Below are 15,782 nucleotides of genomic sequence, written 5' to 3'. Positions count from 1 at the left end.
CAAATGTTATTGATTCATGCTATCGCCAAAAACTAGTGCAACAGTACGGCCATTCCTACGCCATCAAGATGCAGGGAATCGGATTAAAATATTCTTGTCTTGCATTTTATATATATTATGCTTTTTATTCACTGGTTTTCCTAAAGATATATTAAGAGGCTACAACTAATTAGATATTTTGATGCTAGACTTGTAACTAAAACTAACAAAAGACAGCTTATTCACTGCCATTTCAGCTGTACTACATCAAAAACATTATTTTAAAGTCATTTTGTGTGTACATACAGTAAAGCCCATGATCGCCCTGCTTTGCTGTATTGCAGATTCCTTGAACTTAATGTGCCCTTACGTTTAAGATCTCCCACTGTGGGTTTGGTATATGGTCGGAAACAGCATTGTAAGAACATTTTAGATACAGCTTTTTTTTTCAACTCTGTACTCAAACTAGAGCTGTCTATTATGACCTTACAGTTAAAATAGTTATAATGATACTCAAGTAAAACTAGCCTTTAAAAAATAATGTGGGAAAATAATCAAAGTATTTCCTTTAGTACACTTGCTTTTCAGTTAAAAAATGTAAGGAAACTCAATCGATACAATAGAAAAGTTTGTCTCATTTCAAAAGCATGCATCAGAAAAGCAGAAATGAACAAAGCTGATAGAAAGTGTCTGAAAGGGATCATTGGACATTTGATTGTATTGCATTTCACTTTATTGCAATTCAAAGACTTTTTTCAAAGATCCATTGTTTACCATCTTTAGAAAAGAGATGACCCACCAATCTGAGTCCACCTTATGGTATTTAGTATGTTTTTTAGTCAGGAGACACAAAGGGAATCTATAGGAGTGACACACTGTAGCTAGAAGTATGTACCTTTTATGTTGCATGGGTAGTTTGAAAAATGTTCCCTCTCTTCTTCAGCAGCCCAAGCACCTGTTTTCAGATATATTCATGTTTTGGGTGGTCTGAAACCTTTCAAGAAATGTGTTCATAATGTTTCCATAGTCAGCCAACCCACCCTCTGCATCGCTGATTCAGAGGTGCGGGGAGCACACAAATCATTTAAACTGGAGCTAGCACCACCGCTACAGAATAGTAAAGTGCTTCTACTCATAATTCCAGTATCTCCTTTGCCCAATAAACAGGTCTGATGTTGCCTCATTCATTAACAACACAAAGAGTCCACAGCCACACTAGCAGATCTGTAAGGCTGTACTGAGGCACAGCATGCTCACAACAGCATGCTCACAATGACTGTGGTAACATGCTGATGTTAAGCAGGAATAACATTTAGCATGTTGACCATATCAGTTAGTATGGAAGCACGGTAACCTTTATTAATTGGCAACACAAAAACAACTGAGGCTGATGGGAATGTCATTAATGTTGCAGATATTTAGAAATAAACCAAAGTGTTTGACATGGAAGTTAAGAAACGGTTATCTTATTCTTTACAATGAGAGAAGAAAATCCAATATCAGTGATTGCAAAGGGTCATTTAAGTAGTAGCATAATGAGTTAAATTCAGTTTTCAATTTCAGTTGGCATAATTTGTACAAAGTCCCGGTTTGGGTGTTCTTATCATCCCCATCCCGCGCTCTTATCTCGTATCACTTCTGAATTCTCCCCTTCAGCTTAAATATTGTTATATCTATCTCTATTGTTATATATCTCTATACTGTATTTCCTTGTTAAAGATCACCAGAAACACAGCTAGATATACTTCAATCAATGTGATTGCTTTTTTCTCATTTCAAATCCAAATTGTTGCAAGTAAAACAAGAAACGGTGAATCTTTAGATATAAAAATATTGTTTGTTCGATCAGTTTTGATGTTTCATAAATTTGTTGCGTAAGGCAAAGGAATTGCAAGAATTCTAGATAACACGGTTTCCTTCCAAATTTCATATCAGTATTTGTAGGGATGTCTTGTTTTCTGGGTCATAGTTATCTACACATATGCTTGTGCATTTATGCGAATAAGAGTTTTACTGTTTAGTAATACCAAACAAAGTAGTCCTATCACATTATGCCAATTGCCCAGCAGTTTTTTTCAGACTTCATATACATTACTTAGTGATTGATGCCTGCAAAAGCAACAGACCATGGCTCACTCTCTTATTGCCTGTTTACAGGGCTCCGACACTTTTATAGCCCTCCTAATACCATTACAAAGTATTACTCCAACAGCGGGGCTCTCGCCTTTCCTGTAGAATCAGATACAAAAGGCTGTCTGCTGTGATCATTTGAAGCAGCGCTGTTTATGAAAATGAGTTTTTGTTAAGGCTGCATAAAGACTTTAATTACAAAAAACGCCAGACAGAAGATTGTAAGTGTATTGAAGTTGTATGATTATGTATAATTAACATCTAAAAGTCTAGTGCTACCCTCGATGTGGGGACCATAAAATGCTGATCTAGTAATTGTTTCAATGCATTCATCTTTAGTTAATAGTGCAAAATACTGAAATAGTCAGAGAGTTAAAGATTTGCTCTATGCATGTACGGTGCTGTTTACACGAGAACGGAATGGGTTGTATCCGCTACTTTTCTCTTTCGTATAGCCCGTTCGTCAGAGGTGGGGACTCGAGTCACATGACTTGACTCGCATATTTTTTGACTTGAGACTTGCTTGACTAACATTGATAAAAGACTTGACTTGACTTTGACTTGGTAATCATGACTTGGGACTTGACTTAAGCTTGAGACAGATTACTTGAAAGGACTTGACTGTTTAAAATTAAATATTTGCGTTTGTTTTGAGTGAGATATTACATTTAGTTTTTTCGAAAAACGTGATTATAGCGTCATGCGCGCAAACCTGGCAACCCACTAGAAGGCAGGAGTGTCAGTTAACATGGCAGCGGCTACTCCAACAATAGTGAAGTTTGGATTCAAGGATTATTTTGTCGATGACGCTAATAAGAAGAGAACAGCGGTATGCAGGGTCTGCAGCATAAAGATCAGTGACAGGACCACCACAACATCCAACTTCATTCGTCACTACAAAAAACCCACAGGGAAAGGTACGTGCGTGTGTTGTGTTAGCTAGAAAGCTAACGTTAAGTTTAAGCTACGTTAGACTTGGTTTCAAATCGATTAAGCATTGCCAAAAGAAGACAAAACGGTAAATTAACACTAGAACCGCCAAGGGATTCATTTAGACCAGTGGTCACCAACCTTTTTAAGCCCAAGATCACCGACCTCGGCCTAGGTGAAAGGCGAGATCTACCTATTGCAGAATTGAGTGAAAAAGACGGCCCAGAAAATGCTTCCAATTTGAGGCCTTTTAATATAGGCTAATTGCATCTGAATTACTGTTACAATGAAGGCTCCATAATCAGCTCACGGCATATAGGCAGGGGTAAAGTGCTATTGGGGGGCGGACCTTACCTCCTCTAGGGGGGTCCGGGGGGATGCTCCCCTGGGAAGATTTTTTTTTTTAAATATTGAAGTTCAAAGCATCAATCTGGTGGGCTTTGAGAGCAACATGAAGAGACCTATGGATACCTCTCTCAGCACCCATATGAAACAGAACTGTAAACAGATTTTCTTTTTCTTTATGGATATTTTACAAATCACTCCCCTTTTAAACTGTATTCTTGTTTTATTGACATACTGTATAGTAGGCTATGTCATACCTGTTTTTCATTTATTCTCTTATTGTTTGTATAACTATAATGATCATATGAAGGTGTGCCGCGGAAATAATATTTTGAATAATTTGTGACAAAACCGTTCTAAACACTCAAGAGAGTCCTTTAGCTCACCTGAGCCCCTCAGTCTGACAGGGGAGGACTCTCCTCCAGCTTGCTGTGGAAACAGCTCCTTATGTCCGTTGGTTAGTTAGTGCAGCTAGCTAACCATATGCTAACATCACGGTCCCCGCTAGCACCGGTCCCTCTCCCTCCCTCTATCACACTAAATGCGCTATTGCCACACACACACACACACAGAGCCGAGCTTGAATGACACAAGCACACGTGTATTTCCATGCAACTCTCTGATTGGTGTGGTGTCTTGCCTCTGTTGCGTTCAGTGAACACGGGAAATTACAGTCCTGCCGTTGTCTCTTGTGTCATGATGAGGTTCACGTAAAGCACGGTTAATGTATTATATTATTGAGGTGTCTCAAATATACGTCAATCAAGTGGCACCTGCTAACGGGGTGGTGGATGATAGGTTTAGAGAGAGAGAGAGAGAGAGAGAGAGAGAGACCTCGTGACCTCGTTTGTTTCCCCTGTGTTATTATCAGAATTAATTACATTGAATAATGTAGTTCATCTACTTTTAGTAGTCTGTTTAAACGTTTTAATTATGTTGTTTTTGTTTGTAGAAGTGCATCATTCCTTGATTTATTGTAAAATGAATCTGAACTTTTTGATCTGTTTATGATGATAAACTGTAGCCATTTCTAAATTAACCCAATTAAGTGAGTTTTAAATCGTCCTACTTAGTTTAAAAGGAAATTATGAAGAGGAACAAATTAAATGGTTTGAAATGATATCTCTGTAGATGCTGACGCTGTTGGCGGTTCTAGTGTTAACAGACATTTAAATTAAATATGTGTAATGGCAAATGCCATATATGATTTTCTTACCTGGAATTCTGCCTTTTTGAACAGACTTTTTGAGTCCTAGCTATATTGTCTACAGTTCTGGGATTAATATGAATCTAATATGATTGTCGTCGGTCTAAATTAGATTTCAAATGATTCACTGTGTATGTAATGAAGATCATAGTGTGGGTTGAATCCATTTTCACAACCACTGTCTTTTAACTGATTTAAATGCGGAAACTGGGCTTATTCATCAGAATTTCGTATGACTTGACTTGACTTGCTTGACCTGAGCAATGACTTGACTTGCTTGACTCTCACCACAGTGACTTGGGACTTGCTTGATACTTGTAGGTCAAGACTTGAGACTTGCTCATGACTTGCACATGTAGGACTTACTCCTACCTCTGCCGTTCGTTCACACAAGGCCGTAACGGAACCGCGGAAACGGACCCCTAAAACGATAACGGCTCCCAAGGTGGATAGATTTGCGGACGGACCTCTCTGGTGTGTACGTACTATACGATAATTTTATGATAACGATGAAGCCATACCCCCACCTCTCCCCACCTCTGCTGCTCACTGCTGTAGCATGGTCAGTAGCTACTGACCATGCTACAGATGTTAGTGCAACATCTACAGCTCCTCTATAACAACCATCAGCAACAAGTGGACATGTAGAACTACATGAACAACATGTTGCTAAATCCACCACGGAGAGTAAACAGAAGGGCAACCAGGCAACCATGTCAACCATGCTCGGGGGTCTTCTTCACTGCTTTTAGTGTATTTTGTGGCGGAAGTACAACGCCACTTACAGGCCCGGCATATGTACTATAGCGTCTCCAGCGGGTCGAGCGGTCTTGTGTGAAGGGACACGTTTATTGAGCCGTATCCGTGTGAACAGAATACTTTTTTGATATCGAATTTGGTTCGTTTGCGTTTCGTTTTTGTTTGCGTTCCCGTGTACACGGGGCCTAAAGCTCAGGCTGATTCTGACATCATATCAAAAGTAGGGAAGTGTAATTGAATGTAAATTATGTGTCACAAACAGGGCTCTCACTTGTATATAAGTGCTGATTAAAATGCTTTGTTTTTTCTAACAAACAGTCCTTAACCTGTTCTACACCGCCCCCCCGATACCGGGGGGAAAACGCGTCAGCTGCAGGAAACAGCGTCTGAGGGCATCTTACTATTCAATAAAATATGAATGTTTTATATTCATGTAACGGGAAGAAACTCCGCTAACTGATCATATTTTTTTTTTTTTTCAAAAAAAATCACAAAGCTAGTGCTGAGCCTATGAATTAGCCACGAGCGGGAAAATGCCAATGCATTACTGCACAGAAACTCACTCATAACACCCTGATTACTTATCGTAGCTGCAGGTCCAACCCATCGATTCGCATCGTGAGATGACACAGAATGGTACATATCGCAAGAACTCGCGAAGATATTAACCTGTTATGCCCTGAGCCTGTTTTTCAGATCTCAGGCTCGAAAATGACATTCCCAGAGCAAATGACCATATCTTCCCTTCTAAAAGGGTTAAATTAATCATCTTTTTTCTCAAAGTAATGATAAACCTGTGAGTTGGATGTAGAAACATCAGAATCAATATAGATTTTTTTTATTTTAAAGAAAATTCAGATTGAACATAGTAAAAAAACTAAATTATAGTTTCCGTCCAAAAATTCTTTTTTACTTATAGTGAAAACTACTCTTGGATGATGGTAAGGTAGACTAAAAGCTTTAGGAATACAAAGTACAACATATAATAAGTACCCTGTATCAAGATTGATGATGCAAAAAAAGTCACATTGGACCTTTTTCGAGAGGTTTAGCAAGAAAAACTCCACCTCTGAGGTGATTTGGGTGGAAATGGCCGTTTTTACCGTTTCTCTGGAACCCATTGGTCGATCTTGGTGATTGACATCTCTTTTTGACCGTTAGAGCCAATAGCATCGAAGAGGAATTTCCACATACACACACATGGTAAAAAAAAGAAGTTGGGGGCTTTGCGCATGCAGGTTTGCATTAGAGCGAACCTGCTGAAGTTAATCCATAGGCAGGGCCGGCCCCCGGGAAGATTTTTTTTTTTTTAAATGTTGAAGTTAAAAGCATCAATCTGGTGCACTTTGAGAGCAACATGAAGAGATCTATGGATACATCTCTCAACACCCATATTAAACTGAACTGTAAACAGATTTTTCTTTATGGATATTTTAAAAATCACTCCCCTTTAAAACTGTATTCTTGTTTTGTCATATAGTATTTCATAACTGTTTTTAATTTATTCTCTCTGGACGTCCATCTCATAATGTTCACATAGAAACTAGCTCTCAATAGGAATATCATTCAGAAGAATTATAATTCATGCTAAAATCTGTCACAAAAAGAGGTTGCACATTTAAATGCAGGTGTTGTTATGGCAACGTCAGTGGCCAAACAGCCACATTTACTGCTGCAAATACGTTCAAACATGCTGTCAACACGTAAAGCAGTGGCAACTATGCCACCATTTCAGCTGACTTTTTCTCAGAAATACTGTCACATAACATCCATATATTTCAGTTCTAGGTTGATGCTTAGCTAAGCTAACTATGAAACACTTTAACTGACAGAACTCAAGATAAACTGTGTACTGTAAGGTAGCTTATAGCTTCATGTCGAACAGTAAGTCAACATTTTCCAGAGTGCTTTCTTTGAAATCACCAGGTAACACTAAAAAACATAACATTTAGATTGTATGACAAAGTGTTTATTTAATATCTCTGGCTAGCTATAGCTACTTGCTAGCAGTTTAGCTTACCCCCGCGATTCAAAGTAACGTCAACGTGGCTGTAATTTATGCTTTGCTTACATGTTCGCATAACTTGGAAGTTTACTGACATTTACATATCTTGTTTACCTGGCTCAAGTGGTGGCTCTGGGGTTGTTGTGTGAGCCACCACTTGAGAAATGTCGTATTTTTTAAGAAAAAATGTTCTTATGTCCATCTTCAAAAACTCTGAGTTGACAGTTTATTTTAAACATTGTCACAGCTCACAGGATAGGTACCTGTCAGCCAAAAAGAAAGATGTTTATTTCCATTCAACTCTGGTTGGTCTGGTGTCTTGCCTCTGTTGCATTCACTGAACACGGGAAATTACAATCCTGCCGTCCTCTCATGATGAGGTTCAGGTAAAGCACGGTTAATGTATTATATGATTGACTCAATAATATAATACATGACTTTTGAGAGTAGGCAATCTAGGCATATTAACAACATTTATTAAACATACTTATCACGGCGACGGTGTACTGAGATCTTTTTTTTTTTCTTTTTTTTTGCTAGGGGGCCCTTAGTGGCTGCGGGGCCCTAAGTGGCCGCTTATGTCGCTTAATCGGTCGGGCCCGCTCTGTCCATAGGTTAATCCAATGTGTATGTGTCCCTTTGAAATGATTTCTGATAATCCATAAGCAATAAACCTGCTTTTCCGTTTCCAGATGTCAGAGCGAGAGATCAATCAATCAATCAATCAATGTTTATTTATATAGCCCAATATCACAAATGTTACATTTGTCTCAGTGGACTTCACAGTTTGTACAGAATATCAGTATGACAATACGACACCCTCTGTCCTTAGACCCTCACATCGTACAAGGAAAAACTTCCAGAGAAAACCCGCAGTTTAAAGGGAAAAATGGGAGAAACCTCAGGGAGAGCAACAGAGGAGGGATCCCTCTCCCAGGACGGACAGACGTGCAATAGATGCCGTGTGTAAATTGAAAAGATAATACATTTGCAACATAGGTAGTCCAAATGTTTGGAAATGCATGTGTGTATAATAGGAAGATGAATCCACGAGTATATCCATCCAGGACTTATGATCCAGGACCACAGCCACGACTCAAGATCCAGGACTCGCAATCCATGACACAGGACCGCAGGATCATCCATGACTCCGGATCCCGGCGTATATAGACACCAAAAAGAAAGAAATTTGGGGAAGCTGGGTTAATCGGAACATGAGAGTACACAGGTATAGACAGAGAGAAGGAAGAAGTAAGATGTCCCCCGACAAACTAAGCCTATATCAGCAAAACTAGGGGCTGAATCTAATCAGCCCTAACTATAAGCTTTATCAAAAAGGAAGGTCTTAAGCGCACTCTTAAAAACGGATAGGGTGTCTGCCGTCCGAACACAAACTGGAAGCTGATTCCACAAAAGTGGAGCTTGATAAGAAAAGGCTCTGGCTCCCATTGTACTTTTAGAGACTCTAGGAACAAACAACCCTGCATTCTTGGAACGCAATGCCCTAGTAGGACAATAGGGTATAATGAGTTCTTTAAGGTAAGATGGCGCCTGCCCATTAAGGGCCTTGTAGGCGAGAAGAAGAATTTTAAATTCTATCCTGTGTTCTATAGGGAGCCAGTGTAAGGCAGCCAGAACAGGAGTAATGTGGTCCCTTTTCCTAACTCTGGTTAGTACACGAGCTGCAGCATTTTGAGATAGGTTCGCTCTGATGCAAACCTGCATGCGCAAAGACCCCACCTTCTTTTTTTTTACCATGCGTGTGTATGTGGAGATTCCCCTTCGATTCTATTGGCTCTAACGGTCAAAAAGAGATTTTAATCAACAAGATCAACCAATGGGTTCCAGAGAAACGCTAAAAACGGCCATTTCCACCCAAATCACCTCAGAGGTTATGTTTGTTTCAGCTAAACCTCTCTAAAAAGGTCAAATGTCACTTGTTTTGCATCAATCTTAATACAGGGCACTTATTATATGTTGTACTTTGGATTCCTAAAGCTTTTAGTCTACCTTACCATCATCCAAGGGTAGTTAATAAGTAAAACATTATTTTTGAACGGACACTATAATTTACAGTTTTTTACGATGTTCAATATGAATTTTCTTTAAAAGAAAAAAACATCTATATTGATTCTGACTTTTTCTACATCCAACTCACAGGTTTATCATTACTTTGAGAAAAAAGATTATTAATTTTCCCCTTTTTAGAAGTGTAGTTATGGTCATTTGTTCTGGAAGTGTCATTTTCGAGTCTGAGACCTGAAAAACAGGCTCAGTGCTTAACAGGTTAAACAGAAGAATTGGGTCTACTTAACAAGTGAAAGGCAACAAAATGTACATATTTTAACTTGAAAGTGACTCCAATACTTAATGCATAATAAAGAAGCAGATGTATTATGTTTAAAGACTAATAGATTAATAAAGTTATAGTTGCAGCGCTTCTTGCCAAGTGTCTTTACTTTATTTAGTAAATCCTAGAGTGTGGTGAAAACATTCATATGCAATTGATCTTAATGTTTGATTATTTTTATGGGATAGATGTGGTAACCAAAGTGGAGCCAAGTTTTTTTTAAACACTTCCAATGCCAATAAAAAGGATTATCACCAAGCACATGTTCTTGCAGTATATTGGAAATTGGGAATGATAGCGGTGTCCGTTTGGAAAACATTTAAATGCCAAGCTGACAAACTCCTCTTGGTTTGTGGGTAGTATTAGTGGAGATGTATTGACCATAATAATAGACAAATATAGACTTCTACCGCTTGAATGAATTTATTACAATGCTCTCTAATAATATTTATGGACCACTATCTGCAGAGTTGTTTAAAGCAAACGTGAGCTAACATTTATTGGAATTCATTGTCTGAGTAGCATGTTGAGATGTTTCAGTGGATAAATCAAAACTTGGGGCTATATGAAGACTCAGACTAACACTAGAGTGATTGAAGGGCTCCTATGAATACCGTGGATCTATTTTTAAATGTCATAGTACTCCATCTGATAACTGTTGAGATATTTCAATCTGTACCAAAGTGCTGTTTACTAATGGCGCATTTCCACTGCAGGGCCTCACACGGCTTAGTGTGGTATAGTTAGGCCTTGGTAGGCCAGGCTCACTTTATGCTGCATTTCCATTACAGTTTAGGAACTGGTGTAGTATCTATAGTAACGCAGTGTCGGCGGAGCCGTGACGTCATCTTCAATGCGAATCACAAAACCAACATCAGCAGTTAGCTGTTAGCCCTCAGAGCTCACAGCTCCTCATATCTGTTCAGAAACTAGACAAAAGTTAAACAAGTACAAACCACAGACTGTCTGTGTCATGGCGAATACAGTCGCTGGTTTATTTATGTCTGTATAGGCCGTTGTTGTGAGTGTGGACGGTCGGAGCATATACAACGTTAGCTTAGCCGATCTCCATTCAGAAAACACGCATTTTAAAAGGTTTTTCGCCTGCTGTCTTGTCTGCAGACTTGTCAAAGCATTAATTCATGGTTTTTACTAACCGGTATCAGTATGTTGTTACTTCGGCATCATTTTGAAACGTGTATTACAAATAAATCACGGTAAAAATGTTCATTTTGTTGTAGTTGCCAGCAATTAGCATACTCAAGCCGGTTGTTAGCTCGGAAAGAACCTCGATTTTGGAGAGCCAGAAAACTGTGAAAAAGTACCCGCTAGCTGGAACTGCCTCTAGTGGAAACGCAACCAAAAACGGGCTAGGCACGGCACGCTTAAACCGCTTTCAATAGATTGGCTTCACTGCAGCACTGATGGCGCAGGAAAAAGGGGCGATCATGTTGAGGTTCCTGTTTGTTAGATAAATGTCAGCACAGCAACTAAAGAGTGAAAAAAAGAAAATCCAAATCACAGATGAGTCTGTAAAGGCTCTGTTGCAGACAGGCACCTTCAGGCATCAGTCCTGCTGCAGGAGAAACCTTATATTGTTGGTTTGTACATCCTGCACATTGGAAATGCCCATGAGCAGCGAGTGAATAAGCCAGAAGAATGTCCATATACCATAAGTGAAGACGCTGCCGATTGGCTGTCATCTGTTTTGTATTTTTTGTCTGTTTGTTTTAGTTGTACTGCTCTAAGTTACTTACTTTATATTGTAGTTAAATTGTTGGAGAAATACTGTTTTTTGTCGCAGATCTGGATTTTGTTCCTGCATCATCTAATGAATGCAACACGCAAAACTGAATGAGGAAACCTATGCGAGCCAAACAAGTATTTGAAAATGTTTCTTTAGTATTAAAAATAGTTTCTCTGATCTGGCATACTGGACTCAACATCGCCCCTTTTCTTTGCATTGTTGCAAATGAATTCTGCTTAGGCCAATCAAACACATGTGTTCATTCTGCCCCATGTCTGTCTTCCTTTTGTTTGGGTCCCAGTAGTTCAAGAATCTAAATATATTTCATTTCATTTTTATTTGTCCCGCTCATGGTACGCAAAACCAAATGTACAATAATTGCCAACAAAACATGACTCTACCAAAACACCATTGAGCGAAAAGGAGCAGGGAGAAAAATAAAATCTTATGTGACATGCCCCTTTCTAAAAACACAAAAATAAATACAAATAGATGGTCTGCCCTTCATAATGATTTTTTTTTTCCACAGCCAAACATTACAGTATGTTAGGATACTAAGATAAACACAAAAAACACTTATTTCCCATTTGACGGTTAATGGAAAGAAACAAAACAACAAAAAACAACAACACCAAAGCATCACATGTATAAGGAAAATAATACTATATATATATATATATATATATATACAAATCTGTACTCATTGAATCATTTCTTGATTTTGTCTCCTAGCTGCTGATGTTATTGCTGAAGTCCAAGGCCAGTCTTGGGCATCTGGAACGCCATGTGTGCAGTCTCCCATCAGCTCCTGCAGGTAACTGCCTCTGAAATTACTTTAACCGTTAAGTTATTTTCAATCCAGTGATAGTTCTTTCGGATTAATGCAGATGTTCTCATTAATTTTTGATGTGTTTTTTTCCCTCTGTTCAATCACATGAATGAACATGCTGCTCCTGTAACTACATGGTAAGTCTCAGTGTGCGTAATTTGGATAACTTCTAGTTTTGTATGTATGTGTTCATGTTCACATCTCACAATAAATTGTTGATTTGTTTAATTCCAGACACTAACATAAAGCATAAGCCACTTAATTTAAACATTTTGAGTTTTTGCACAGTTTCTGAAGTCAAGGTCCTGGATTTAGAAACACTTTGTGGCTAGAATTCTACTTTTGGGGTACTTTTTTAGTAGTATACTAAACGCTATGTCTTTAAATCCCCCCCTTAAACTCCACAGCCCAGAAAATCTGTTGCTAACAAGGCAGACTTGCAAGCTTGAAGCATCTGCATCTATTAGAGAGAAGAATCAAAAGCATTGGAGTAAGGATTAGGAGGAAAGGTGAAGAGAAGAGGAAATCAGTCAGGATTTATTTGCCTTCTAGCCATAAAATGGATGTAAAACCTGCATGCTGTAGCCACTTGAAAGTTGTTGTCAGTGAGCCTGACTCAGTAGTACCAAAAGATGTGATGTAATTTGTCTAGTGAAATGCAACTAGAAGTGAATTTCCCCCAACTTCTGATAGACTATAGTTTCCAAATCATAAAAGAACATGAGATGTAACATGAATGATCTTGAAAATAAATTATAGCAGCGAATAACAGACATAGACTCGAAAAATATATACTCCTACTGTAATATAATAAAACAATTATTTAAAAAAGGAGTATGTATAAATCATGTACAAAGTACACTCAGCCAAAAACGCACCTCTTTGCACTGGCTTTTAACATTATTGAACATAACATATTTACTTGCACTATATTTGTCTGTATTATTGTGTTGCACTGTTGGAGAAGCCTGTGGCCTAAGGTCTTCATCGACATAACTACTCATAACTACTCTGTAGCTATGTTCGTATGATAGATAAAGAACCTTGAACATTTGTATGTGTTTTTATATGTTTCTAGTTATTGTGCTTTTATCATGTTTTGAATCATTGTTTTGTTATTTTACTCCCATTGTGTTATTTTATATTGTATTTATTCCCTGTACAGCGCTTTGGTCAACTGAGGTTGTTTTAAATGTGCTTTATAAATAAATAAAGATTGAGATTGAGATATAGTAGTTTCATGAAACATGGGAAGGATTGAAATGAACAAGAAATATACAAATGTTTTTGTCTAAAGTGTAAAAAGAATTCCTCTTTTTCTTGAACTCATTAGTACAATTACTTATTTTTGATCTTCTTAAAATATAACAGACAAAAGTAATCATGGGTAAAAACTATTGTTTGGTCCTAACTTGTAAGAAGTGGTGTTTTGGTCTTCTTGGCTGCTTGAAAATCGCACATGTGCAGAGACATTGAGACTGTGAGACTTTTTCCAATTGGTAGATATCCGGTGTTGGAAAAGCTCCTCTCTTGCGGTTATTATGCCCACAAGCACTATGGGAATGAGTTGTAAAAATGACATTTCCTCGCTCAGTGGCCTAAGTATTCATAAATAAACACAAACAAAATCTTTCTGCCCACTCTCCATAAAACTGCTTTGAGTCAAGTCGATGTGTTTGCACGAGAGCGTAGTCTGAAAAGAGAGGACAGAGAATCTATGCAGATCCCATTAGTTGTCTTTCGAAGAAATTACTTCAATGTGCTGTAATGCTTATGCAACACACCTCAAAGATACAGTCATCAAGTTATTGAATTAAAATCTGATATCCTACTGTAGACAACAGTATCCGAAGATAATTATCCTCTCTTTTACTTAGAAAAGTTCTGAAAATGTTTGATTTAACAAGAAGTAAAATAGTAAATAGTTTGCAACAAAACAGATGTTCCTGTGAACAGTTGACCTACATTCACAAATCAGTTCTCTCGTGCGGAATTGATTCATTAAATACAAAAACTAGTCTTCATAGACTGTTTTCTTTTGTGATATATAATTGCTGCTCTAATCTTATGCTAAAACTTCAAGTTAATTTCACATTTTCTGCTATACGTCTTTAATGATCATGGTGCTGGAGAGTGTTTGGATGCAGCTAGAGGCACCTAGGGTTTAGTTTTTGTTAAAGATGTTGCGTCCAGTATGCCAGATCAGGGAAACTATTTTCAACACTAAAGAAACATTTTTCAAATATTTGTTTGTTTCACATAGGTTTCCTCATTCAGTTTCACGTGTTGCATTAATTAGATGATGCAGGAACAAAGTCCAGATCTGCGACAAAAAACAGTATTTCTCCAACAAATTAACTATATGCTCACTATTGAACTGAATCCTATGTGATATCTTTCATGAGTTTGCTGTATTTCATTTGCAGGAGACATAACGTTAAGGCTCAAGGCAAAACAGGACAATGATTACCTTTTTATGAGAAACATATAGGCAAAGGTGACATGTTTACCTCACATCATATTTTGGTCAAGATTTGTCTCTAAAAATATTGATAAAATGTAATGCCTCAACTAGTTTATTTTCTAAATGATATTCGATTGTTATATTATAACTTTGCAGCTAAAACGAATTACATAAATGAAAACATGACTCCTTTGATTACTTGTATAGCTTTATAACTGTAGCCAGGTATACAGCACTCCCAACAAAGTAAATAAAAAATTTAAAACTACCGAAATGATACTGTGTATGGGTGCAGCAGAGAGGTTCTTCATGTGCACTCACAATTCTCAACACAACTTAATAGTGTTTTTGTTAAATGCTGTTAGATGTATATAAGACAGTTTTAACATTACTGCAGTGAGAATGAATGCTCAAACTGCAGCATTTCCTAATTGCTTTAAAACAGTGATGCTCATTTAGCAGCCTGCAGGTCACATCTGGCTCCAGCTTAAAACTGCCCCCCCAACTCTACCAGTTCTTGGAATGGATTTACCCAGATTCTTGGCCCAATTCTGCAAAAGCTAAATGGTCTTTTTGTGTTAATTGTGACGTTAAGCAAGGTCATGAGCAAATATTTCTACTTGGATATTTCCCGGATCTCACAACGGTCATGGGAGTTGTGCCAGCGGTGTTTTGTGGACCACCAGTATTCATTTACAAAAGGTTATGATTTATTAAAACATTTGATCTACTTAAGGTTCTGTAGTCACTCTCCATTTTGTGACAGTGTTTACTTTGTCAATGTAATGTTTAAATGTTAATAAGACCCCTGAATAGGTGATTTGAATCAAATGATGCAGCTGCTCTCATTTAGATATGTTGTTCGCTGTAAAAATGCAAAAATATTATATTGAATTATCCTTTAATCTGAAAATATACACCTAGCCATTTAGGATATTCATATGGTAAAATGTACAACTATAACAACCTCTCACATTAAGAAGGATTTATCGAGTATATGAAACATTGTTTGTAGTGATGTAAAACCTTTTTTTGTT

General features: G+C 37.8%; 1 protein-coding gene and 1 long non-coding RNA gene across 3 annotated transcripts in view; one reads left to right on the top strand and one right to left on the bottom strand.

Annotated features, from left to right (window-relative positions):
• The window catches only part of calcoco1a (calcium binding and coiled-coil domain 1a), a 36,235-nt gene extending 32,327 nt beyond the window's left edge, over positions 1-3,908 (bottom strand). Inside the window, exon 1 of the mRNA XM_079676776.1 lies at positions 3,771-3,908. The gene's annotated coding sequence lies outside the window, so the exon portion shown is untranslated. The remainder of the gene's footprint in view (positions 1-3,770) is intronic.
• LOC307036436 lies at positions 2,654-13,977 on the top strand. Of its 2 annotated transcripts, none has more exons than XR_013807351.1 (3): positions 2,654-3,026; positions 12,185-12,418; positions 12,689-13,977. It is a non-coding gene; the product is annotated as an uncharacterized lncRNA (long non-coding RNA). The 2 variants fall into 2 exon arrangements; XR_013807352.1 differs by having other exon boundaries at positions 12,185-12,266; positions 12,694-13,526.
• The last annotated feature ends 1,805 nt before the right edge of the window (positions 13,978-15,782 follow it).

Source organism: Notothenia rossii (assembly GCF_949606895.1).
Source record: "Notothenia rossii genome assembly, chromosome: 4".
Lineage (NCBI taxonomy): Eukaryota > Metazoa > Chordata > Actinopteri > Perciformes > Nototheniidae > Notothenia > Notothenia rossii.
Note: the sequence above shows the minus strand (reverse complement) of the source record. Positions and strands in the feature narration are given on the sequence as shown.